This window comes from Falco punctatus (assembly GCF_963210335.1).
Source record: "Falco punctatus genome assembly, chromosome: 3".
NCBI classification, from domain to species: domain Eukaryota; kingdom Metazoa; phylum Chordata; class Aves; order Falconiformes; family Falconidae; genus Falco; species Falco punctatus.
The window spans coordinates 36,886,507-36,914,129 of record NC_137582.1 but is presented as its reverse complement, the minus strand read 5'-3'; the positions used below and the strand labels follow the sequence as shown (position 1 = coordinate 36,914,129).

The following is a 27,623-nucleotide window of genomic DNA, read 5'->3' as shown; positions in this document are numbered from 1 at the left end:
CAGCCTGTGAGCTCCTGGATGGGATTGACAATGTCAGTTATGTGCAAATCTACAGTTCTTGACTGAAATTTGGATTTTTCCCCTATACTAGTGCTTTGTATCAAGTTCTCACTTGCAACTTTATAAGAGCTGTTTTAGCCCACAGGCAGACCTCTCAATTACTGTAGCAATATCTCCCAATAAAATCAGGACCTAATTATTAGTGATTTTTTTTTTCCCTCTGAGAAGCTGGTAAGCAATCAGACTTAGTGGGAGCATGGCCTCTGACCAGCCTACACCCTAAGTATCTTCCCTACATCCTTATGGGCAGCAGTGGCTGCTAGTTGCTCCAGCCAACTTGGTCCTTGGAAGGTGCCAGCAGGCCTGCTAGTGATGCTCCCCAGGAGCTGGCTTCAAGAACAAATGCAGTGTTAGGCCCTATAAAGAAAGCAACACAGCTGGAATTTCCATGCATGTCATCTGATGCTCACTTTCCATCTCTAAGCTGAAAGCTAGGTCTCAGTTCAGAACACTTTTCTGCTCCAGTAGAGACTACAGTTCCTCAGATTCTTTTGCTGGTAACAAGAGCACAATCAATAAACACTGTGAAAGGAATGCTGGGATGAGTGAAATGGGTGGTTGGGCTTTAAGGAAACAATGCCCTCATTCCATAAAGTTTCCTTTTCTACTTAGAGAGAGGGGGAAGGTAGGGAGGCATAAGATAGGAGATTCACACATCTCCAGTTTAACTTCTCTACGACGCGATGGAGGGAATTGGGTTCTGCATCTGACCTTAAATAGAGTGCTGCAGAAACCTCACCCCAGCTACCGCTGCTCAGTTACACTCTCCCTGTCACTCTCCCTCTCAGCTGTGTTCATCCCTGGGAAGACTCCCTCTTGCCAGGCATGTTCTTGCCTCCTCCTCCCACCCACCCGCCCTATTTTCCCTGGCAGCTGTGTCTTAGCCTTGCTCCAGCCCTTAGGATGTCTCCACCTACCACTTCCTGCTATGAAAACCCTTTAGATTTATACCACATCTGCTAACTTGGATAACAAGACACCAAATGCTGAGCTGTATCACCTCTCAAAGGCACAGACGGGGGGAAGGGATGCAGAAATAACTAAACATACATTGGCAGCTCTTTTTTTTTCTGTTTGGATTCTAGGGGATCAGCACACATCAAGGACTGAATCTGGTTCAGCAGCCCTCAAACTCCTTTAATTCATTCCAGCAGCCCCTATAGCACATAAGAGACACCACAGTGAACAGTCTCTGTACAGCAACCACTGTGTGGGAGTATTTATGACTGTCCTATACAGCTCCCAAGATATGGCAATTCTCTTACTATGGTTGTGATCCTTTATGATTCTTCAGCTGCAATAACCTGGGCTTGATGTGATCCTTAGTAATTGTTAGGGCCCTTATGAAATTCCCTTGTGCACAACATGAGTACAAATACACGGCTCTAGTCTAGCCAGGTGTTAAAGAGTGCAAAGGCTTTTAAGACAGAAAGAAGTTGGGAGAAGGGGTAGGGAGATGGGAGCTGTATAGCTGCGTGGAGACTAGGAAAGGAGCTGCAAAGGCCCGCAGTCCTTTGGGAGGAGAAGTTCCACAGGAAGCGCAGCAAGAAAGAGGAGCATGCTTCAGACTCGCACTTGACATCTTTTTTTTTGTGGAAAAAAGAGTGAATTAGTTCAATGCGTCATTATTCAGGAAGTGGCTTGTTCTGTTTGCTCCATTCCAAGTTATTAAAAATGGAAATACAAAAAAAAGAAATCAGTTTTCCAGAATCTCACTCCATCAGCAAAGAAAAAGAAACAAACATTTTATTTCTAACAGGTATGTCATTAAATGTTGCAAACCTGTAATGTATGGGCTGTAAATGCTTCAGAGAACTTGAAAGAAAACTATTTCCACTGGATCTTAAATCACAGAAACATTTCTATTACTATGAATTTCTCACACTGTACCAAAATGAGCCTTGATGCTTTTAAATTTAGCTCTTCTTTACTTACCTCATGACATTACAGCAGGAAAGGTTTCATAAATACTGAGTATTATACTCCAAATAATGCCAAAACAATAAATTTCAAGATTCCTAAAGAGAAAAACTGTAGTTTTATGACAGTGGGCAGCAGAGACAGGAGAGAGACAGAGACAAAGAGAGAAGGTCATTTATTTAAAGCAGAACATTATACAGAAGCAAATATATGACTACATTTCTAATAATATAACTCTCAGAAAATGTATGCTATGAATCCTTTTGAACCCCTCAAGACTGGTGTGTGGAATGCAGTATGTGCTGGAGGCCCAAAACAAAGAACACACATAAGTATTTCAAGGAATTAATTTAAAATATTATAGGATTCCTGCATGTAGTGTGTAAATTACTCTGATTGCAATTTCAAGGCTTTTTATGCCTGAGATGGATAAAAGCAAGTTTCCTATATTCCCAGAATATAGGAATATAGCTGTGAAATGAGTGATGTCCATCAAAGGACATGAGAATTTTGAGATTCTGCTCCATTGCATGATAAATTAGGCCTTTCTCTCCTCACGTTTATTGGTTTTCTTATATTAGGAAAACCTCATTGCTGACCAAAAGCAAGATGGTTTTTTCCCCCACAGGAAAGCGATGATTATAACATTTCCTATCCACTTCACTTTTTTCTCTCTTGTTTCCTGGAGACTCCTGGAGTCCCTGCCACACCAGCCTAATTGTCATGATAATAAAACTATGACCTGTTCAGTTTCTGAAAGACAAAACAGGATCCAAATCCAGGAAAGGGTTCAGGGCTGTGAATCAGTTAAGGAGACTTCCTCCAGTCCAGAGTTAGTTAAGTAAAATCCTGAGCCTCGAAGATTTAGATGTCTAACTTGTATTTAAAGGTACCTAATTACCTCTAAGAATCTGAGCCTAAGTCCCTTGGGGTTAACTTGTGGCTCTCTCCTTAGCATTTCCTACAGCTCTTTCAGAGAGATCCCTGTTCAGCTTGCTGATGTTAGGCATTTCAGGAGGGAACAGGTCTCTTATTTCAAACCTGTGGATTCTATTAGGTATCAGAGCAGTTAAAAGGAACTCCTGGAACCTTTTAAATTCCCGTCATGAATTTAGCTTCTCATTCCCAATGATTTGACTTTGCAAGCACCTGAAACCCACCTACTGTCCCTTCTTCTTACGCTTTCCACCTTCTATATGTTTAAATACAACAACGTCCTCCACAAGCCCTACATAACGTACTGCCTTCCTCTAAAAAGCAGCAAGCTTTTTCTTTCCTCTCCTTCTTTGCAACATCCTTACTTTGGAATCCATCCAGTAAGCTCCTTAAGCACATGGAGTCACAAGTACTTAGCACAGAAGGGTATTACATAAATAATAATAATAATAATATAATTAATAGCCCATAAATGGAACCTTAAGGGGCTTCTAATCTTCACATGTGCTTGGAAAGCAACCTTCTGAAATTATTTGGGTGAGAGTTCTTAGCAGCCACAAAATAACCAAAATATTAAACAAGTTTGTACAATTACATAGCCAAGTGGGATCAAGCACAAGGCAATACGTGTATATAGTTCAGCTGTGGCAGAGCACTGCCAGCCCTGGATTCCTGAATCTGATTTTTAAACAAAGTTTGCAGGGAATGTGTAGGATGTGTTACTCTTCTTCGCTACTCACTTGAAACTGGGTGCCAGGTTGGAGGAGTGAATCATTTTGGAAGCAGTGGATTTCTTTAAGTTTCCTGGAATAAGAAATGACATAATGTATGTGGTTACGCACACACTATCAATACACTATTGATGGCTACATTTAATGATCTTGATTTTTTTTTTAAAGTTGAATGATGTCATATATAATTTCAACAGCCCTGGTGTTTGTAAGAACATGTTGTTCTCCATTTTCATGGAAGATTTCAGTACCAAAATTGTGAGTAAAATGAGCAGAGTTAACAGTTCTGCTGGAGCTTCTGGTCTTATTTGTGACTGAAATGTTGCTTATGTAAAAAAAATAGAGATATCCTTGAATAATAATTTTTGGCTTCAGACCAATTTGACCACGTCATCCCCTGCATTGATCAGCAGTGGGACCTTCAAATACTAATCACTGAGTTTTCCATGAAATACACGTATTTCATCATAGAAACACAGAATGGTAGAACCGTTTGGGTTGGAAGGGACCTTAAAGGTCGTCTAGTTCCAACCCGCTGCCATGGGCAGGGACAGCTTCCACCAGACCAGGTTGCTCAAAGCCCCATCCAGCCTGGCCTGGAGCACTTCCAGGGATGGGGCATCCACAGCTGCTCTGGGCAACCTGTGCCAGGGGCTCACCACCCTCAGAATACAGAATTTCTTCCTAATATCTAATCTAAATCTACCATATTTCAGCTTAAAGCCGTTCCCCCTTGTCCTATTGCTACAGGCCCTTGTAAAAGTCCCTCTCCAGCTTTCTTGTAGGCCCCGTTTAGGTACTGGAAGGCCGCTGTAAGGTCTCCCTGGAGCCTTCTCTTCTCCAGGCTGAACAACCCCAACTCTCTCAGCCTGTCCTCATAGTGGAGCTGCTCCAGCCCTCTCATCATCTTCACGGCCCTCTCTGGACTCTCTGAAACAGGTGCTTGTTCTTCTTTCTTATGTTGGGGGCCCAGAGCTGAATGCAGCACTCCAGGTGGGATCTCAGAGAGAGGAGCTGAGGGGGATAATCACCTCCCTCGACCCACTGGTCAAGTAAAAACTCAAATGGTTGAGAGTGGAGTATTGGTCTGTGCTTGGAAAAGAGCTATCCTGGAAATCTGCATTCCCCAAAATGGCTAAGACACAGGTTGTGGGCCTTCTTCTTGACACAGCATGCATTTGTGTGTTGGCTGCTACTTCCCAGTTCTGGTGCCTGACCCCGCAGCAGGTCCTGGGAAGCCACCGGCGTGTTTTTCACAGGGGCATGTAAATCTCCTGGGGAAACCCAGCCTCCCCTTGGAAAAGGCCACCCGTTGTTGCTAGCCTACCCAGGGATGGGGAAAACTGCTGGCTTGGAAACTGAGGCACTGATGTGGCCCCCAGGGCTGCGCCCCTCTCACAGGCTGTCCTCAGGGCTTGCGTGTGGTAACAGAGGATACTTTGGGGTGAAAACCAAAAGATGTGCCCGTATCAGCTCTCTGTTTCCCTCACGTTTTCCCTCCTGGCTCCTCGGAGAGGCCTCCGGGGCCTGACAAGCCCGCCGGCGCTCCCGCCCGCCTCCCGCCCAGCCGGCTTAACGGCCCCTGCCGCCATGGAGACGGGATCCCTCTCCGCGGGCCGGGGGGGCCCGCCGCGCCCGCTCCCCGCTCCCGCTCCCCGCTCCCGCTCCCCGCTCCCCGCTTCCCGCCCCCGCTCCCCGCTTCCCGCTTCCCGCTCCCCGCTCCCCGCTTCCCGCTCCCGCTCCCCGCTCCCCGCTCCCCGCTTCCCGCTCCCGCTCCCCGCTCCCGGCTCCGTCCCGTCCTGCCCCGCTGAGGGGCTGAGAGAAACCCGAGAGAAGTCAGCCCAAAGCGCTGCGTAAGGGGGTCTCCTTCACGCCACGAAGTGCTGTTTCGAGGGCGGAGGGGCGAGGGGTCGGGAATTGTCCAAATGTAGTCAGCGCACCACTTGTTACATGTATTCACGTTTAACAACCGAGGAAAGCGGCAGCATGCCGCGCTGGTGGGGAGTTTTTCCTGGCTGAAAGGGGAGGAATTGTGCCGGAGGGGGGAGGCCGCGCGGAGGGGGTGCTGGCGGGCCGGGAGGCGTGGCAGGACCCGACAGGGCTGGAGGCGGCGGTGGGACAGCGGGCTGGAAGGGGCACCTGTGGCGGTCGGGCGGGATCTGGTGTAGGCAGGTGGAGCTGCAAGTCTCCTCCTGCAGCAGCTGGAAGGACTGGAGTATGTGTTGTGCAGCCAGCACGGAGGGATCTAGTGTGGATGGGAAGGCACAGAGAAGCTAGAGCCAAGGACGGTTCCCAAGCGAGGCAAAGAGAAGGGAACACGGTGGCTTCAACAGGAGGAATCTAAGGTTTGCCTGAGAAGAGCAAAGGCAGCAAGGCTATTCATCAGCTGCTGTTCCCCTCCCAAACGTGGAGAAGGGCCCGTTTCCCCGCAGGGTGCAAACTGACCACACACTGAGCTGGCCCCAGGGCCAGCCACTGCTGGCGTGCTGCTGCGAGGCCCTCCACCTCTGCCTCGCTCCGTCTCTCCTCATCCCTTGTGCTGCCCTCTGCTAATCCTGCCCAAACCAGGGCAAGGAAGCAGAATGGTGGAGGGGCTACTGACTGCTGCAGAGTTGAGAGGAGTGGGATGTCCCCTGCCAATAGACCAGCTGGGCTGGAAATGTGGAGCTGCACCCAAAATTTGCTACTCTTTTGCTGTCAACAAATAACAGCGAGAAACCATCAAGTCCCTGCACTGCTCATCTGTATCAAAGATGGCAGTTTGCCACTGACAGATGTTAATCCTCCAGCTCAAATGACAGAAGGGCATGTTGTGAAGTTACAGTGTTCATCAAGCCTGCTAATGATCGTGTGGTAACATACGTGAATTCAGATGATGGGATGAGTGTCTTTGCTTTTAATACAACCTGCAAAATTATGCTGCAGGACTTCTTCTTAATTTATACTCCTTCTGCATATGTTTATTACGTTGCAGGTTTCAATGGCATGATTGTGTGTCTTTTTTCCACAGGATGCCTCTCTTCCTCAGTGTGTGAGGTAGACGGTTGTAGCTGGGCACTGAAGGGGGATGTTATCTGGCTGGCTCCTGTTTCAGTTTTACAGAACTGGAACACGTATAGTGAGCGACATGAGGCAGGTCTGAGGGAGACGGAATGGTCTCAGAAGCAAGGCAGTTAAATGCCACTTTGCAGAATGCAGTCTCTTTTTGCCTGCGTGACAGAGCTGATGCACGATGCTGGGAAGCAACTTAAACTCCAGCATGCTGGCTACTGCAGGTGTGTGCTCCATTGGTGTGTTGTCCAGCCTGCGCTGTCACAGCTACAGCTGAGATCACCAGACTTCTAGTCCCAATAAAGTGAGTGCAATAAAATGCTAGACACTCTGAAAAAGTAAGAGAAACAAATGTTGGAGGTGTCTCAGACTGAGAATCCAAAGTAGTGTTCCTTGTTCATATTCTTTACCAGCCTTAAGGTTTAGTTAAATGAACATTTTCTGTGATACCAAAGCTAGAGCCTGTTTCTGCACATCACATCTGCCCGTACGTTGTTCCTGGCCTCCTCAGGGCAGCTACCATCTCCCCAAATGCACTAATGAAACCGTTTGTGGGCCTGCAGTGCAGATGATTTACAGGCCAATCTCATAAATGATTGCATCAGCGCTACTATGGAGGCAGTGAACTGTGCTGTGAGAGTGGGACAGCTGGAGATGGAGGCCGAGAGTGAGGGAATATCTTCAACTGCTTTTGCTGTGGGAGGAAACTATAACTACCTATAACTACACCCTGAGTCCCTCATCACTTGAGTAGTAATGATGGTGTGAAACCTTGCCCCTTGTTTCCAAAAGGTGTGTAACAACATCTATATTAATGTTGGTGAGTAACTGTCATCTGAGCCCCTAAGTAACATTGATGAATAATTCTCTGTGCAGAGCAGAGTTGGGGCTGTATTTGGTGTATAAGGACACAGAAGCACAGGGAAAACAGAGGAGAAATCAAATTACTGACCAGGCACTCACCAAGCGGTCATTGATTGTTCTGCTCACCAAACAATGCCAGAATCCCACCCTAGAACACCGCCTGTAATTGAAGACTGCATCCTCGCAGAATTGTGCAAGGGGCTAAGCAAAGGTCACAGCTCTTAAGCCAGCACTTGACTAAAATACTAATTTCCTTTAAGATACTCTGTTTATTCAAAAATACCTCTCTTCCCCTTCAGATTTGGTCAGGACAGTTGTTTCTCCATTTCAACCTGCTTGTGACACCTGGGAGGGAGCTGCAGGCTGCTGGCAGTATCCTGGTGCCTGAGGAGCGGCAGTGAGCTGACAGGGGCCTCCGTGTCCTGCCTGCTGCTGGGGCAGCCCAGCCCAGCAAAGCCCTTGAGCCAGACAGGGGCTGCAGCATTCGTTTCCTCCTCTGAAAGTAGCAGGTGAGCTGAGCGCTGCGCGGTGGAGAGGCAGCCTGGGTTCCCCAGGGAGAGGCAGGCTCTCGGATACATTGTTGACTTGCCAGGGGTGACTCCTGCCAGAGGGCAGAGAGAGAACAGGGCAGCTGGGCCCTGCGAGAGGGTAGCTTGCCCCACCAGAGATGAATATGCTTCAGCAGACCCGGGAGAACGCGCTGGGAAAGCCAGAAGTTGGACGGGCAGAAATTTCCTTTGTTCTGTTTGTCTTATGGAAAAAAGAGACGAGGAAACAGGTTTAAGGATTCTGGGTGTAGAGAAGGGAATAACCTCTTTATTTACTGAGTAGCACAGCCCATCCAGCAGTGACAGTTTTTTTCAAGACTGTTTTAAGGTTGTCTATAGCTGAGGAAATGGTGACTGGTCAGGGTGGGGAATCTAGAGAGTTTAGTGCATGTTTATTGGGTTACTTTTGGTTTGAAATAAGGGCAGCTTCAGTGACAAGTGTCCAAGTACCCAAGCTGGTATTTTGCGGTTTTACAATCACACTTTAAAAAATGTTTTCTCCTTCCTGTTGCTGTGCAGAAGATCCACTGAATTAGCCCCGAAGATGGCCAGCACACCAGGCAAAATAAAAAAAATGTTGCTAATAACATCTGTTTTGCAGTTTGTGTGACATACAACACCAGGAGACAAATAGGTTTGAAATGCAAGTGTGTTTTCTATTGTTCTTAATTTGCCAGTGACTCTTTAAGAACATAACATTGCCTCCAGAGTTTATTTTATGGTTCCTAGTAAATAACAGTTAGGCTGCCAGACATGGTTACTTCGGGGTTTTTTTAGTTGTTCCTAAAATCATGGTCTAAAAACTCCTAAAATGCAAATTGAGCTGTCATATGTTTTTGGAAGCACTTGTTCTTTGCATCCCCACAGCACTCCATACTCTGCCTTACTACTGCACGTCTGCCTGTAAGTCTGTATTCAAAGAAATTGTTTTCATAACTTTGTTCCCTTCAATAGGAAAATATGAACAGCACCTTTTTTTTTTTTTTTTAGTAATTGATACAAAAATAATGAGCTAAACAGGGCACAAGTGGTGACTGATGAGTGACTGTTCACACTGACAGCACAGTTCTTGGGATGGCATCAGTCCATGCAGCCAGTACTACTGAGAGTACAAGCTAGAAACCATTCCCAGTAGGCAGCGTGGAGACTTGTTTTAAGAGAGGGGGAGAATGCTGCCACATGTACACAAGCTGGGCAGTGTCAGTGGCGCTTAGAGCCAGAGGACAGGCACTGACCCTGTTCACGTTGCTAATACGGATGTAACTGAAATGATTTATAAGGGAGGAAATTCTAATTCTTGAGTGGAAGGCTGAGGAGCAAACAGTGAGGTGAAGCAGCCAGGGCAAGCGGTAGGAGATCCTAACATACAGCACAAATCTTCTTTTTATTCATTTTCAGGGCCATAGATTCACAATGTTGATGTTTCAGGTTTTGATAATCAGGTAACTAGTATGAAGCAGTGTCACAAATCTCAGCTTCATTAAGTACTTCACTGTCCTACACCTTTCCTGTGTAATGGTCACGGTCCTCTGCATTAACTGTTAGGAGCGTCTCAAGCTGGTGAAGAATGTATGGTGTACAGAGGAGCTTGCCTGGTTTCTTTAGAGAGTGGATAATGATTTAAGTAACAAAATGCAGATTTCAGCTGCACTAGATATATCTGAGCAGTCTTTTTTCAGAAAAATGTGTGTTTCCTCTAGGATGTGAAATATGAGCTACAAGGTAGAAGGAGAAAGAAGCTGTAAATGTTTATTTTCTTCTCCTACTAGTAGCCTACAACCTCTGGCAGCGAGTGGTCGCATCAGCTGGGTGTGTTCATGCTTCAGGCATTACTGCTAAGCTTGCCAGCATTTGTCTGTGAGAGACCAACATCAGTCTGAAGAAGGAAGATGTCAGGAACCTGTCTCCTTCAGCATGCTGCTTCAGCTATTCAAGCGCCGAACTTAGGGATCCAGTGCTGTAAAACAACAAAATAAATTCCAGCTTCCCTTCCCCTCCCTCTCCAAACCCCCTGGGTTCTCCCTAAATAATGTCTGTGGTCACCTATTTAGGTTTCTTGCAAAGTTTCCACTTACCACAGTAATTTTGTAGGAATGAGTGTGTTCCTTCAGTGCTAGAGAATATGGCTTTGTGATAATAAGAGCAGAAATAGGGAATGGAAAAAAAGACCAGAGGAAAGTAGAGGCCTCGCCTAGTACTGCCCTTTTACCAAGTAGCCTGAGTAAAGAATCAGGGAAAAAGCCAGGCAGTACTCGCTTCTGAGCTATTGCATCAGTTAAGACTGAAAGCAATTACTTGACAGTTTTTCAGGGTTAAGACCACGTTCAGGGTTGGATGATGTTTGTTCAGGCAAGAAGGCTGTCTGTGCAGTCAACTCCAAATGCTTTTAATTTGTCTGATTCACAGGTTGCCACACCTGAAAACAGTGAAGTCCAGTTAAACTCGGAAACAGAAGGGCGCCTATGTGCACCTTGAAACGTCCTTCCTTAAAAACAAGACAGCAAATGCAAGTCCTCACTTCTAAAGCAGCTTCAGCTTTAAAATCCCTGAAGTTTTGCACCTCTCTGTTCCTGTTAGGCTGTACAAATACCTGGGGAGTTTAAGTCACAGACTTTCACTGGAGAAAGTGTCTTGCTGACTTGAAGCTTCATCAGAGAAGCAGCCTTATACGCCAAAACAGCTGTCTGTAGAAAAGCAAGTGAGCTATGGAGTTGATGAATCAAGTAAAAGGCTTACCTGCTATGTACTTAAGACAGGTCTTCTTTAATGTAGGGAAGACATAGATGTTGAGGAAAAAGTTATACACATGCATATGATAGAGAAGGAGAGCTATTTCCAGCACAAAGCTGAATGTGTGTGGAATCAGGATGTGTTTAATCCAGACTTGCACAGGTAACATGCTGAATTCATATACTCCTTTGTTTTAAGAGTGACATTTCCAAAGATGCCTCTGGGATCTACATATTCAATTTTCAGTGGTACCAGCATGCTTAAATGCAGTTATTAGAAGCACAGACTTACTGTGAGGGCACAAAGAGAAGAGCTAAGTGACTCTTGGGTAATCATTTTCTCACTAGAAGCAATGTCAGTGTGTGCTTCCATGAAGTGACCGTAGCAGTGCCACCTTTCAGTGAGGGTGGCATCCTTGAACAACTCCAGCCACTGTGCTTTTTTGTTAACAGTTTTTCAAAGATTCTGGGTTTTCCTTATCAGTATGGAGGAGGAGCAGTCTCTTTTGAAATGCTTGTTGAACCTACTCCTTATCTTACAGGAGGGGCATCCTGGCTTGACCCAAAGAAATCTGCACTGCTTCTGAAATGAGCTGTCACTGCTTTTGCATCACTCTTAAGTGGAAGGCTTTCTGTGCGTGATGTTGTATGTGTCAAAAGCCTCCAACCTACACAAGTTTACTGCCACATATCTGTTTATTTCCCTTTTAATTTCAGTCTTTCTTCAGAACTGTGGAATTTAGAAAAATGTTTACATTTCCCTAAACAATTCTAGTGGTCAAATATGAGAACAGTAGAAAACTGTATGTGAACTCAAATTAAATCTTACAGAAAATTCAAATGGATTTTTGTATAGCATATTTTTAAAGCTAATAAGTAGCTAAAAATGCACTTCATCTTTGGAATTTCTCATGAAAACCACTTCTAAAAGAAAACATCCCCATTCCTCCTTTTTCTTAGTTCCTGGGGTACTTGCCACAGCTCATATTTTGTGTGGTGAAATTAGTGTATTAGGCGCTGAATTGAAAGAAACAAAATGATAGAACTTGTCCTTCATTTATCTTATTTGTTTGCTTCTTGCCTTTCAGGCCTGAGTTGATACCTCTTGTCCTTTACAGAAATAGCACTCTTCAACATGACGTGTGCAAGCCACCAGCCCCTTGGAACAACCCATATTTTAGACACTAGTAACCTCTCCCATCCCACTTTTAAAAAGGCTGGTGGGCTGAACATGTCAAACTCTTTCTGTGCGCTCTTATGACATTAAAGGGGAGTGGCAAGAAGAGAAGACGTGAACATGGTAAAGGGTTGAACTACAGTGCACAGCAGTACAGCTGACAGGTACAGCAGATAGCTAAAGGAGTACAGAAAGGCTGAAGAGAGGAAAAAAAAGAAAGAAATTTTAAGACACTTTCAGCAAATCACTTGTGTGTCTGTTTTATGGTGCTGTGTTTTGTGGCAGTGCTTTACAGAGTTTATCAGCCAGACCTTTAAAATGTCTTGGCCTCCACCCCAGTCATTTATGTTGCCATCTAAGCCAAACGTTTCACTGGTTTTCCCACCCTTCCCCATTGGGAAAGTTCCTCTTCTCCCTGCCTTTTTCTCCACACAAGGTGCTCATTAGCTGTCCGCTACTTTCTAGTCCTTTTCCCTTCCATGCCACCAACTGTCTGATCACATCTCTCAGATAACTTCAAGGTACTTTAGAAAATACTATGTTAAAATTCACCCAGTTTTGAAGCCTCTCATGTTACATTTCCCAACTGTACATTGATAGACCAAAGAAACAGAAGTCACCACTGGCTTAAAAGAAGACACCTCTGCTGTGTCTAAGCACAGCTCTATGATGAGCACAGACTGTCTTATCTTTTGTCTGTTCTTTTCCTGTGGCTGCTGTCCCTACAAGCCCATTCTTCAATTTCCTACCTCAGCTTGTGCAAAAAGGATCCACCAATTGAGGTATAATGAAGTGCACTAGAAGGGCTCAGAATTTTATCTTTACAGCAGGCCAACAAGCACCGGCCTTTCAAAAAGCAGGATCGACAAAAGGGTGCCTCCTGTTTTACCTCTACTAGAGGAAACACAGAATTGCACAAAGATGTGAATTATACTCATATGGATGGCACAAATAGCAGAATAGAAGTGTTCTCAGAGTAATAATTGTGATTACCTCAACAAACAAGATAGGTGCCTTGGACATCTAACCCAAGTCCTATTAATCTGGACCATCACTTGCCCTCTGACAGCATACATTACCTTCCATGTAGATTTAATTAATCATATTGAATTGTTTTAACAGGGGCAGATCAAAGAAGTTGCCACCAGACATCTTTGTCAGGTTTTAAAAAGACTGTTTTTAAATCAGAAACTAGGTGACATGAAACATCTGGTGGCCTGTCCTTAGAAATAATAATTTGCTCAGTTTACAAGGCAGAAATCTTTGCCTACTATAACCTGCCAGGGAAATATAATAATATCCTCAGAAATGGTTATATATATATTTATACTGGCCTTCACTATGCTAGAACCAAGCTGGTTTAAGCAAGCCACATTTCCTGTCTGGTTCAAGACACAGCTTTTCCGCACCTGGGAGGTTTCTTATGAAGGAAGAGTTTTGATCTGCACTTGTTGCAGTCTGAGCAGTACTGGTTTGAAGCGGCTCTCTGTTGATGAATACATCTTGCCAGCCCTTTGGGCTAGCCGCAGCACCCTGTTTTCTCAGTGGAGAGCACCCTTGAACCCCACATGTGTTCCAACTCCCAGGCAACAAGCCCTCAGTCTGCACAGTAGGTTGTGTAAATGGGGACCACACTTGGCTTGCTCACCTGTGAATGCACCGTAAGGCAAGGGCAGCACAAGGACACTGCAGTAGGTTGCCCCTTTACATACTCTGTCAGCATTCAAAGAAAGCATATGTGCAATCCTAGAGCTGCAAGAGGAAAGGATGCTTCCTAGCAGGACGTACTATAGGAAAGAAGACATCTTCCACCCTACCTCTTGGCTGCACAATCCAGCATTGGGGTAGAGCTTTGTTCCTATTGTACTTCTCAATCTTTTTGGAAACTTTGACTTGAACTGACCTCAGTGGAAGTTGTAGGCGTTTTGCTGAACAAGTAAGAAATCAGAACACTTAAGTTCTGATACTTCAACACTATGGTTTTGTCTCAAGTTCAGGGTAAAGACAGAAAAAGACCACCACCACCAACCCCACCCCACCCCATCCCCAATGAAATATTTAGAAATGTTCTCACATGAAAAGTTTTATTCTGACATTTTCTAATTCAGAACCGTTCATTTCAGCTTTATTTCACGTGGAGATGTATATTCAGAGGTTGTTTTAGTGCCTTTGCTTTACAAGCCTCAGGATCTATATCCCATTCAACACAGTCATGGTTGTCCTTGTACGGTGTTCCATTCCAGCCAGAGACTAGAGTTAAGGGGAAAACATCTTGACAGGAAGAACTGTCTCACAGAGGAAAAAGGATTAAGTATCTCAGACTGTATCACCCAGCAATGTCTTGTGGGCCTTAGGCACAAACAGGTTGCTACCAAACTGATCTAGTTTGTCTCCCTTGTGTTCCTGCAAGCCATGTTTGAACTGACTAAATACTTTGTTCTTTCCTAGGGAAAAAAAAAGAAGCTTCTTCATAGCTGCATTTTTCCACAGAAAGTGTTTTGTTGCAAGTTTTAGAGCAACTGTAAAACAATTTATTTGACAATCATTCTCTTATTAATGGACCTTAATACAGGCTAAGGACACCCAGACTCAACTCTTCAAAGTTTTGGTCAGAAAAGAAAGTGTTCAAATGCTTACTGAACAGAACTACCATAAACTGGATTATTCTTTACCATAGTTTTCCTAGACAGAATTTTCACTTCCAACTTGATTCTCCCCAGATGTTGAGCTTCCCCTCCAGTAACCAAGTTCTTGCTGTCTGCAGCACATGCAGATCAGTTCTGTTGTGAAAGAAGGAAATCAGCATGGCCACAAGTTCTGCATCAGCTCAGAATAAAACTGAAGTCTCAGAAGAAGAGCAGAGGTGGAAGGACGCCATTCAGAAGTTCCAAGAAGCCAGTTTAATTTGAAATAGAACAAGCAGCAAGGAAACGTTACTGTGAAATTGAAGCAGAAGTCCTCAATACTGCAGCTTTCACAATATAGAAACTGTATTTTCATCTCCTGTCACAAGTCATTAAGAATACCAGTTTCTGTTCAAATAACCTCACTGCTGACTGTACCTCAGCTGGAGGTACTGCTTTTCTAATTTTACTGTCTTTGTCTATGCCTTAAGACAGCTGCACTGAATTTCCCAGCAACACCTGCAGTTATGACACCTACAATGAAAATTCAATAATTCTTCCCGTCTGTCTGGATGAAGAGCTACGGTAACCAAGTGTTTCCTCTGAAGTCCCTGTGCATCCTTCTCCCCCACAGCCTTTGTATCTGTGCTCTGACACAACGTTTGAAGTCAGCAGGTGAACAATACGCACTGCAGAGACTCCTTTCTGAACTGTGGGGTTGCAGTCCTCAGCACACTCTCCCCTTCCCCTAGAAGTAACCTGGAGTAACAAGGAGGAGCCACAGCACTATGCTCTGGCCAGCTTCCACTTTGGATAACTACACCCTGCTTGCCTATACCCCCTTTGCAGATTTAACTAGCCAGAGTGCGATTCACTTCCCACCGGAGTTTTCCATGTGGTTTGCTGGGTGGTTAAGATACGGTTCAACAAGAATGTGGTAGATAGCCTTTGCGTATCTGAATTGTTCTGATATCATTCTAGATGAAATATAGGCTGTGGGCATCCAAGAGAAAACAGCACCTGAACAGACTGAGCACAGCCTTGAGTCTTAAGGCTATGAAAAAAGAAAAGCCCTTACATATGCTACTGACACATGACTCCTGATGAAGCATTTGCCACACAGACTCAAGATCACGCCTTAAGATCAGAAGGGAAAACATCAAACCCGAGGCAGACCTCAGTATCTAGTGATTCACTTCTCTCCCCTTATGATGGGGAACACTCAGGGGACTGGAGTCCAGCTTACGCTAGGAGAGCAGGCCACTATGGGATTTCCCTGCACACTGCAATGCTGGGCTCCTGGCAGTGGGAGGCTGCCTGTGAGGTTCTGACACCCCAGGAAATCTGAGCTGCCAGAATGGCCACAAAGCCCTTCTGCTTTGTACTGCTAACACAGAGAACCCCAGAGCCCATACCTCATGGGAACAACATCAGAAGTTACCCCCGGTGTATCTGTCCCCCCCTCTATGGATGTCAGACATCACCATATAAGACAAAGAGCACATTTGCACACATATTTCATCAATGCTCTATATATTCTAGCTCCAGCCCCAAAACACATCCACAACTTGTTGTTCACGTTGTGATCTAGCAGACTGACCACATGTCATGCCTCTTACCAGCCTATGAAGATAACTGCTACCACTATTAATTTGGTAGCACTGCACACAAAACATTATTTCTCTCCTGAAGCATAGAAAATCAGACCACCACTACCCAGCAAAAATGAACTAACAAAGCCCATTTTCTTTCTTTCTTTCTTTCTTCAAGTCAATCATACGAAACTTGAATCACCAAGGCAAACAACATGGTCCCTTCCCAAACTGGAAGCCTTTGAAGTCTCTGAGCTGGGTAGCCAGCCCTGTGAGTCAATTCATGTCAGCTGTGCCCATCCACACTCCCCAGGAGGGCAGTTGCCCTTTGGAGGTCTTAAAGGGCCTCCACAGTCTGTTACATATCCCCTGCATGTAATGCTCTCCAACACTTGTTAGCCATTTGTTGGCTTGCTAATGTTAATGTTCTGTGAACTTTTATCAGATATATTTATTGCCATGGTTGTTAATGTTTTGGGAAGGTACAGGCTGGCTTAAGTTCAAAGGAAGACCACAAGAACAGAAAATAAGCCCTGCAGGTGCTTATTTCAGGAGCCTGACTAATGCATCTTGCTAAAAAGAAGGTTGAGAAAGGCAAGGTGATGAGTGGGTGTTGATACTCACAGCTGCAAAAGGTGTTTTAGTGCAGGGCTTTTCAGTCCTGCATAGCAAGATTCAGTTTCTTGCTCTTGATGTTAGAACCTCCAATGATATATCAAGTGAAGTGTATTTCTGAGAGGGGAATGTAATTTATCACCAGGGCAGAGCACAGGGTGGCATCAATAAACTCACCGTTGTTCGAGATTTTAAAAAGAGTAAAAGAAAGCTGTGCTGCATCATCTGATGCATGCTAATGTGTTGAGGGGAGTAGGGCGTGTGAGGGGTGTGAGGTGGTAAGATCTCGGTATCTCTTTTTTTTTAACTCAATAACATATGCAAATTCTTTGTTTCTGCAGTGTAGTCTGTGAAGGTGGCAGTGGGAAGATGTTCAAGGTCATGTTGTGATCTAAGAATACTAGAAAATGAGGTGCTGCATCTTGCATTATTAACTAGTGGATTTATCTGAATGCAAAGCAGCATGAGAAACAACCGTGGTCCCGTTCAATTCCAGAGAGAGAATGCTGCATGTGCAAGAGCTTAAAGCAAAAAATCTAAATATGCTTTGTGATTCTAATCTTTGCAGATCCTTTGTTTAGTGCTTATTAGTACAAAACTCACGTGAAGGAAAACAAGATGAAATCACTTGTTGCTCTTTTAAACCCTCAAATAGCTCTCGTCTTCATAAGGAAGTTGATAGTGAAGGCAACGTGGTGTTGGTGATGGGTAGGAGTTTGTAACTGAGTATGGAAGTCAAGGAATGCTGGAGAACGAATCTGAAGGAGGAACTGATACTCTGGAGAATAAAAGGAGAATAAAAGCTTGATTTTGCTGGAAGATGTGTTACTTTGTGGAAGATTGTGTAGGCCAGGGTAAGACTTACAATTTAGGTGCTGTCCTAGCTCCTTTCAGTGGCTCATTTTTTCCTGAGCTATCCGGGTGCTTATTGTAGCTGTGTGACTGGAGTTCAGCCTGTGTGATCAAGGTAAAGGATAAATTTTCTGTCACGTTCTATCATTTCATGATTCTGTGTTCCTCTTAAAATCGAAAGGTTTAGTTAACAGTGTTTGTGCTACAAACTGCTTAAATATTATGCGGGCTTTGGTAGTTTTTGACACTCCTTATAGCATTCCGAAATGTAGTTGTTTACTTCAGACCATTCGAACTGTCCCTTCAGGGTTCCCTTTGAAGAATGAAGATGAGACTTTCTTGCCAACCAGGGTCAGTGTGTTCCATACACACAAAAAGGTGGAGCACAGCTGAAAGAAATATGACCTAAAACCAGTGAGAAGGAGGGGAAGCAGAGAATAGGGCTTCACCTGGTCTTGTCTGGGGTCAGCCCTGTGAGACAGCAGCTGCCCTCTGCAGAGGGATAGGGCCCGGCTGAGCTGGGCAGCTTTGCTTTGCCTTCTGTTTCCCACCAAAGAAGGAGGCACTGGTTTGTCCTTTGGAAAAGCAGCATCTTTCCTATTGATGTTCTGACTGACTCTGCTCTGTCCCCTGTCATCGCAGGGCTCTTCTCCTGGCCTTCAGGTCCCAGACTTCTTCAGTAATATCTCAGCCCTGGCATCATGCCTGGTTTGCAGGAACAGGGCAAGCTGTGGTCCCAGGAGAGGCTGGTAGGAGGGAACAGCAGGAGGAGGTATGTGTTTTGTTTTGTTTTGTTTTGTTTTTTTAAATAAGTTGAAAAGAGAAAGAATCAAGGGTCTGCCAGTAACAGGTTTCTCTCTTCTCATTGAACTCGGCTTAGCTTTGACATGAAGGGCATAATTAGGTGTCCCTCTCTGTAGCTTGTGTTCTTCTATTGTATATAATTATAACTGTAACTTATGTGCAAAAATAAAATGAAGATGTTAGAAGGAGCTTTCAGTTTGTAATATTTTTTTGGGGAGATTAATCCACCCTGAGGTAAGCAGAAAGGATTTTTTGAAGGACCCACAGGTTTGCCTAGACTTAAACTAGAGACATGATGGGGAAATTAGGTCAAAAACAAAAAGTGTGTTTTTACATATATATGCAGCAGTCACACAATCAGTCATATGGCAAGAAGGCGTGTACTGCACTGGATCAAAGGGGAAGAGCCTAGCACGAGATTAAAGCTGGGGATAATTTCAAGCAACCAGAAAGTTTTATAATAGAGGTGATAATAATATACAGCAGAGGAAGGAAACTGCAAGGAACAGAAATGAGGATAAAATGCAAATAAAAGAGATCCTTTGATCCTCCTGGCTTTCTCCCTATATAACAGAATTTTTTTATCACCCACTTACTTCATTTCCCTTCCACTTTCATCTTGCTTTCCTCTGATAGCTTTCTAGTTCCCCAGCTCTGACATTGCATCAGGGTCTGCCTCCCTCCACGTGTCTTGTAGCAGCGCAGTGCAGAATCCATCTTTATTGAGTGCCGATCCTAAATATAAAACATCTTCAGTGAGAGGCTGTACTTCTCATTTTGCTGCTGACTTTGGGAAGCAACAGGGCTGGCAGAGGGAGGAGCTCTGAAAATCACCCCACGTAGCAAGCCACATGCTGTAAGTTCAGCCTGAAATGCCAAAACTCCTGACCACCATTCTGGGAGAAAACATAAACATTTAAAGAAAAGAGAACCCAAGAAAGCAGCAGCCTGGGAGTGGGATTTTGCAGGTATTTTTGGAAGTTTCTGATTGCTACCAAACCCGTGGAAGTAAAAAACAATTTCTTTCCTCCTTCCTTCCCTTATTCTGTATCCTGTTTGGTTTCACAGGTCAAGAGGTCCGTCACCAGAAGGAAGGAACCAGTCCTTTCTGAAGAGGACATCATTTGAGTCTCCTAACAGAAAACTCCACTCTACAGCACTTCAGAAAGCCTGGTCAGTCCTAGCTAAGAGCTCAGGCTAAACTTGGTTACGTGAGTCACCACTTTACTAACTTCATACCTCAGGCATGACAGGAAATAACGGTGGCGATACTAACATACACCAGAACAAGGAACCTGCAAGGAACAGAAAAGAGGGGAAAAATAAAGAGGAGCAAAAATAAAGACCCGATTTCTGCTCTAAGATGGCTAGAAGTTGTGTTGATGGCCTAAAAAGGACTAAAAAGCATGTCTGGCAATGATTTCTGGGGGTGGCTTGACCTCTGCTCACTGTGAGGGGGTGAGACTTTAAAGTACATGAGCTTGAACTAGAAGGGCTCTCATGTTTGCCTTTGAATAGCAGTTCCAGCTGAGTGGGAAGATGAAGGCATCCTCGGTGTGCTCCTGTTTCCAAGGGTGCAGTGGGAAGATGTGCTTTTTCTGACAATGCTAAAAGAGCAAGGCTGCAGGAATGAATTTGTTCCCTCTTCTGAGGTAGGACTCAGGGTACCCTTTTTACTGACTGCTTGTACGGGCACTGTTAGCGAGAGCCTTGCTGCTTTGAGGGCAGGGGACGCCCTACATAGTTGGAGAGTGGGTGAGGTGTATCCCAGGAAGTGGGAAGCAGGTCTAGTGGGACAGGTATAGGTGTAACAAAATGAAAGGGTGCCCAGTGCAGCTGGACCTCAGAGTGGGATGCAAATGTGATTAATCCTGTCACCCTTGTCGCAGCCCTCGGGCTTTGACATTTGACCTGGCAGAGGTAGTAGTATCTGCTTCCTCTGACCTTAAATGGGCTCACCATTGGGGGACTTTATTTAAAAATATTTGGGTTTTCACTTGCTGACTAATTTTCTGATCCTCTGGAGCCCAAGTAGAGTAGCTGAAGTGGTTTGAGTGATATGGGTAAGTGCTTAGAGTAGTGAATAATGGGGACGTAGAGCATATATGCCTCACTGTGACAGTCGTGTTGTACCATGCTGGTGGGAAATGAGGCCACAAGGAAGATATCAGAAGCAAGGCAGGAGACTTGGACTTCCACAGATTAATCAGTCAAATGCACGCAACCACCGGTAATGAAGAGAGGGATGCGACGTGCCTTGTACACAACAAGGTAATTCAGTATTGGTGTTAAAATGATAGAAACACAGCTCTAATCTGCAAGGATCAATGGCGAAATTTCTCTTACTCTAGTGTTTCCCAGCTAAAGCTTTTCCTGACGCTTTGTGAGGAATTTACATAAATTCTCAAATTTCTGAACTGTTTTTACTTGACAGATTCACCATGTTTCAGTGCTGCGTAAGATGTAGGATTTTGTGTGCTCAGCAGTTAAAAATGAAGATTTTAAGGGAGGGTGGGGGTGTGCGCCCGCCCTCTGGGGTGTGCTCTTTGTGTTGGGATCCCAGCCTGGGTCTGGAGGGCCAACCCAGCGGCAGTTCTCCAGCCTCGCCGTGGTGGTGACTCCCGCCACTCTGTTTGGCGACTGCAGATTTATTGCGTACCACTAGAGGGCAGCACTGCATAAGTTTGCACCGCAGGGGAACGGTCCCGACAGTTTTCAGCTGTCGGGATTGTGCGGCTCCCACCCGTTTCGATAAAACCGGTGAGCACTGAGTGGCTTTCAGTAACAGTTGTATGTAATACACTGTCAGTTTGCACGTGTTGTTCATCTCATCTCTCCTAAAAAGGGACTGTTTTCTAGTTATTTTTCCCTTTTTCTGCATGTTCTCATTTTGAAACCTAACTTCATGGTTCAGATATCCTTTTCATGTATATGCACACACACACTCTGTATAAATGTACACACACATATATTACTACACATAGATTACCTATATTATTATATATATATTAAAAATGCTGCTTATAGTACTATGCAGGAAAGCTAAAAAGCCTGCAATGCTAACAGTTAAAAAGTCTGGGGAGGAAGGGTAAGTCTGCTTCTAGCCAAAAAGGAATGTTCACATATTACTGAAAAATAGTGAAGTTAAAGTTTGGTGGACCAGTGATCTGCAGAGTCATGTTGAGACACTTGGAGTTAGGCCATAGAGTTGGTTAAAACCCGAACTTGGTCGTTTAACCCAATTCTTGGTAGTGGTTCCTTCCATTCTCCTCATCCATAAGTTTTGTTTTGTTTTTATGACCTTGCAAAAAATCAATGAAGTCTCGTTTCGGAGAAAGACGCTGTACTACAGTGACCAAAAGGCAAAGCTGAGCCAAAGAGTAGTGAGCAATTTGCTTGTCGTTTGCCTTGCATTGAAACAAGTGTTTGAAAACTCTTCTCCTTCCCCAAAAACTGTAAAAGAAAAAAACAAAATGACAAACCCAAACCCCTGCATCCGTTCATTGTGGCATCATCTGGGGATAAAGCAGGAAAATATAATTCAGGAAGGTGCATATTCTTTCTCTCTGTTTCTCCTCTCCAAAGCTAAATTCAGAACATAAATCTTAGCATAATGTTTGGGTTTTATTTTGTAGCTAAGAAGAGAAATGTAGCTCAATTTTCAAACCAATATGGCATTTTTATAACCTAAATATTTTTCTTGGCATCATAAAAAAGAGTGGGTGGGAAAGAGAGAAAAAAAGTTGGCAGTTTAAGGAAATAAACTAGAAAATAATGCTTTCAATTAAGGGCACTAAAATGATGTTATTGTTCTCTAGGTTGTATTTTCATTGCTAAAAAGTTGGTTTGGTGCAGCAGATTTCCACTAGGACCTCGCAGAAGAAGTAAGATTATAACATAATGATTCTGTAACACCAAATTTGGAGAACAGGTCTCAAAGGTAGTGGCATAAAGCAAGACAATGACAGCATTTGAAGTACAAAATGCACAGGACATCTCAAAAAAATGTTCTTGCGGGTAAGAGTATTTGCAGCCCAAATAATTTAAATTTAGTGAATTATTTTAATGAAAAGAAATGAGGTTAGAGGAAGTTATTGATCCAGACAGAGAAGGAATCATTCTGTCTCAAAGTTTTCTAAAGGAAGTACATGAAGGTGTGAAATATTTCTAAAGCAAAAGCACCTAGGGTAGTCACTTCTTAAAACTCTTCAGAACTGGCTCAGATAGAGGCGAAGCCTGTGCAGGCATGGAGAGCAGGGAGTGGAGGTATTGAATTTGGGGCTAAAATGAAATCTCTTTTCTTTAATGTACAAAAGTAGAAAACATGTTGTTTGTGTAAAGAAAATTGTAACGGTCCATCTGCCTGTCTTCAGAAAAATCAATTAAAGCAGAGATTATTATCTCTTTTAATTAGTGGAATTCAATGTGAAATACCACTAAAATGCTCCCTTGCTAATTACATGGCTTCAAATCCCTTTCTTTTTTATATCTAGAGGAATCAGCTGTAGGATTACCTAATCCGGTGATACAAATCAGACAGGTTTGGGTACCTGCCCGGCAGGAGTGGGGCTACGAAGACAACTGACTCCGAGAGAAGCTACAAGGAGCACTCGCTGCTCGCTTCAGCAGCACGGGGAACGGACCGTTTGGGCAGGCCAGACTGTCAGTGACGGTATGTGCTGTTGGGCACCAGGGCAGGGTCTCTTTGTCCAAGCTGTTTTGCCTCTGGCTGAGAGAACAGATGAGTTTAGAGATCTTCTTTACTGGAGATGGATGACCAAGTATGCATGTGTGTGGTGAGGAGCTGTTGCTTGAAGGGAGGAAAATGCGAACAGAAGAAAGGTGATTAAACCGCTCATTAAATTTAATAACCTTGCTATTTATATTGGAGTTGGCTTTGCAGCAGTGGGTAGGAATGCATTAGCCAAAGGAAAATCTAAATATGACCTAACAAAGCCAGAAGAGGAGTTGAGAACTTGCACAGAAATGGTATTAATTTATACTTCCCCCCCCCCCCAAGAAACTACTCCCTGTGTAGGAATGCCTTCCCAACTCCCAAGTTTAGAGCAGTACTTCATTAACTTCACCATGAGAAAGGCATATCCCATTCAAACGAAGCTTTCCCTATCAGGAGTGAGTGCTCTTTGCTGTGCCGGGGGACGCTGCTCCTCCACTGCCAGGCAAGAGCAGGACAGAAGTGTTGCTAGCTTAATGCATTAAGAAGACCAGGTTTATAGCATGAGCCTCGAACTGGGAAACCATAGTCACTAGCTAAATGCTGCACTTAAAATTCACAGGGCCAAAACTTAAAATCCAAGGGCCACATTCCTGTCATGTGTTTCTTAGCTCATGCTGTGGTGTTTAAATGTCTGCCTACCGACTGAAGGGAAGGAATTCAGTCCTGTTTGTAATGAAGTCAATGCAAAGCCTGTGGCTGACTCGAGCTGGTCCTTGGTTGCTGTGCTGACATTCATGGCTGTAAAAGAACTAAAGTTCCCATAAACAAGTAGCAAAAGTTATACACAAGGGTTTTATTACATTAATAATTTGACATAGTCTGCGGCAGTCAGATACAAGTGCATTTAATTAATGTTTTGTGGACATCATAACAGTCGGAGTATTTCAGCTGAACAGTCAGTATTTGGCTGAATTCAAGCCAGTGCAATTCATGACATAACCATAAACAGGAAGTTACAGGTCTACAATGAGGTTAGACTAGATAGCAACAGCATATTTATTGTCACATCAAAGCATTACAAAGTATGAAAGCCCAATATTTCAACTATCTCTAAAATGGTATTTGTACAAACCTGTCGTAGATACCTAAATGTAAGGATTTGTCGCATCAGTAATGGATCATGATTTTATTTTTGGGAGATATTTCAATATTCAAAACTATTTGGGGCAACAAGAAGAAATGTAAACATCTGATGGTCCTTTGAAAGTCCCTTCTGAGAAAATACATTGTGTGCCACAGGCAAAGTGCATTCTAACTGGTGTGTTTGCTATGGCCAGTTTGATTCAAATTCACATAGCACCAGGTATTTATCCATTTCTGCAGTAAAAAGTTAGAAAATCTTTGTATTAACTCAGAAAAGAGAAAACAAAGTCAAAAGTTTTTTCTCTTCTTCTTTCTTTAGAGGAACAATAATTAAAAAAAACCCCAAACACAACCCCACCCAACATTTAAACAGTTACCTCTTATGTACAAAGGAACCAAGAGCTAGCAAAGCGCATAGCCAGTGAACAGTCTTTTTTTTTTTTTTTTTTTTTTTTTGCTTCAGGTTCATGTACCTGAATATATGAGTTTATTTACAGGTGGACAGGTATCCACAGAAGTAATAATCAGAATACGTCTATTTGGCTAAAAGTTGTATAAAAAAAGACAAAACACTTTTTTCAAATACTTTCCAAATATATATATATATTAAAAGTATTCTGTATTTCCATTAGTGCCAGAGTTGGAAGCTCTTTCTCATTTTAAAAAGTTAACTTTGTGATAGTAAGTGACAGCAAAGGGCTGACAGTTGCAGTCAGAGCTTTGATTTAAAGGACTGCAGATGGATCTGCGCGAAGCCCGTGGGACAGTTGCAGATTGCAGAGAAGTGCAATAGTGTCTTTCTGTTGCTGTTGTAGGCCACATCCTGGTAAGGGAGATCTGCCAGTGCCAGAGAGCCTCCTGTGCCACGCTGAGCATCCCTACAGCCGCCTCTGCGGAACCCTTCTGGGGGCAGGTCTTCCGCTGATGTATATGGTCACAGCTATGGTAGATATGGCAGCTGATAACCGCTGAAGACCTGCCCTCCAGCGTTTTTTTCAAGTCATTGGGTTCTATGGATCTCACTGTAGGGGCCTGAGTAAGGGCTGTTTTTCTATTGAGAAACACACAAAAAACACTGCGTTTTTTTTTTTAACAGAACAGTGTTTAAAAAAATCAGCAACCTAAAAACCTCTGAAGTAGCGGATTATTCTTTATGCAGATGAACAACTAGCATGGGCAGGTAGCTTAATAAATAGGAAAACAAAATTTCCACACTAATCCTTGTAAAGAATATAAAATTAAAGGCCATAGCCCATCAAATACAAATACATATTGCAAAAATATTTTTCAATTAAATGTGAACTAGGGGTCCTCAAACTTTTTAACCAGGGGGCCGGCACGCGGATGCAGTGGCAGGCAGTCATCTGCGGCTGCTTGGTTTCCCCCCCCAACCCCCGGGGGGGGGGGGTTTCTGTAAATACCGGGGGCCGGATTGAGGACCCTGGGGGGCCGTATCTGGCCCACGGGCCGTAGTTTGAGGACCCCTGCTCTAAAGCAAGGATATTTTCAGTATCTTTATTTTTCTTTTTCTTTCTTCCTGTAGGATGAACTGCAAGAAACACACTTCATTCATTGGCCAGACTGGGCTGATATATGTTACAGCAACAACCCAAAATTTAAGTAGTAATGTTCATGCAATACCTTCTTCCTTCATTTAATTACAGCAGCCACAAGAACAAGATACCCATTTTTCACCTTTCCCACTCCCTTCCAATAGATGGTATGCTAAAAAAATAAGGTCTGATCCTTCATTTCTTACACATCCCGGCCCTGAGATCTGGTCTTTGATTAGGACGAAGTATAGAGTGTTTTGAGCAATATATCATCTGAAGCAGCAGGTCTCAGCCGTGAGACCACAACCCCTAAGGAGCCTTCCATGCCTCCTAAGTGGTGTGCTGCTGGAGAAGTGGTAAGAACGAACCTGGGCAGGTAGGGTGGCTGGAGAGGCTCTCCTGAAGGGGAGGATCATGGCTGCAAGCCCGATTTGCAGTGGCCGCCTCCTTGGCACAGCTTGTTCTAGTGTTGCTGCAAACTCCTACTGACCCCGTGAGAGAGCAGCTGCTGGTCCCACTCCGCTGCCTGAGCATGCAAGACACTGGTGAGAAGCGTGAGAGGTGCTGGGGCTGGAGCAGCAGCAGCTCCGGCTGAGTGAGCACAGGGACTGCGTCCCTCTGCTTGGCCATGCTGGGCCTGGGAGTCCAAACTGGTCCCCCAGGGCATGCCGGGTCCCTGCCTCAGCCACAGGCCCCCAGCCACTCTGCCCTGGGGCCCTGCAGCTCGGCACTCCTCCATCCTGCGTTCTGGGGTTTTGGAGCGCAGAAACAAGATGGGAGACAACCATATGCTAAAGGAGATGGGAGCACCTTCAGCTCCTGAAGTTTGGGGGTTGCTAACCTAGGGGAAAAGGTTGGAGTTGATTCAAGATACAGTATGCAGCTGTACAAAAATGCATAGTTTGTTTGTATACATTCAATTTCAAGGATCAAAGGAAAGTTCTTTGCTATGTAGTTTAATCACCATCTGCTTTCAACAAAAATGCGACCTGACAAAGCTACGGGAGACCAGCTGAGCATGCAGCTCCGGAGTTAACGGTAGCTGAATGGCATTTCCCAAACAAAGAATTAACTTCTTTTTCTTCTTGCTTTTTGAGATAAAGTAGTTTTTCACTTGAAGATTGTCGTTTCTGTAATAATGTTTAATAGAATTTGGGATTTTGGGAGATTCCAATTCAACCATGGTCATCTGAGTATTGGTGTACCCTGATCCGAGGTTTATTAACAAGTATAAGTCCTGTAAGACAAAGAAACAAACCAACAGAAATCTAGTTTTAACTATGGTATGTGAGCTAGATTAAAATGCAATTCTTTTAAAATGCTGAAATCCTAGTTCAGTAGTGAGTAGTGCTTTTTTACTTTTTTGGCAATAGCTGAGCTAGTATTTAGAAAATTCTACAAGTTTGCTCACTTTTGCTTTTATTTCAGTTAACACTTTGGAACTAGCTGCTTCCCATGAGGAATGTCTATTGTCCTGAGCATCCCTGAACGTGCAACAGTAATGTACCAGGCAGGATGGGCCTAAAGACAATTAGAAAACCTTGGTTTAAAAGAACTTTTTAAATCTTGTTTTCCATTTGTGCTTTTCCTGAAGAAAAATTGCTTTTTCACTTGTGGTACTTACTAAAAGACAGTGGTTTTCTACTGAATGTAACTTTAAAAAAGACCACTGCTTTTTACTAATCAAGATGTTCTACAAATATTTATCTCACTAACGGACTGGCTTTGTTCATGATAGCTGATGTT

General features: G+C 44.0%; 1 long non-coding RNA gene across 8 annotated transcripts; it reads left to right on the top strand.

Annotated features, from left to right (window-relative positions):
• The first annotated feature begins 5,416 nt into the window (after positions 1-5,416).
• Positions 5,417-27,445, top strand: LOC308060927. 8 transcript variants are annotated; one of them, XR_013926971.1, is made up of 6 exons: positions 5,417-19,471; positions 19,572-19,676; positions 20,022-20,155; positions 22,322-22,387; positions 22,997-23,175; positions 25,140-27,445. It is a non-coding gene; the product is annotated as an uncharacterized lncRNA (long non-coding RNA). The 8 variants fall into 8 exon arrangements; XR_013926972.1 differs by having other exon boundaries at positions 22,322-23,175; XR_013926973.1 differs by having other exon boundaries at positions 20,022-22,387.
• Positions 27,446-27,623: the final 178 nt, after the last annotated feature.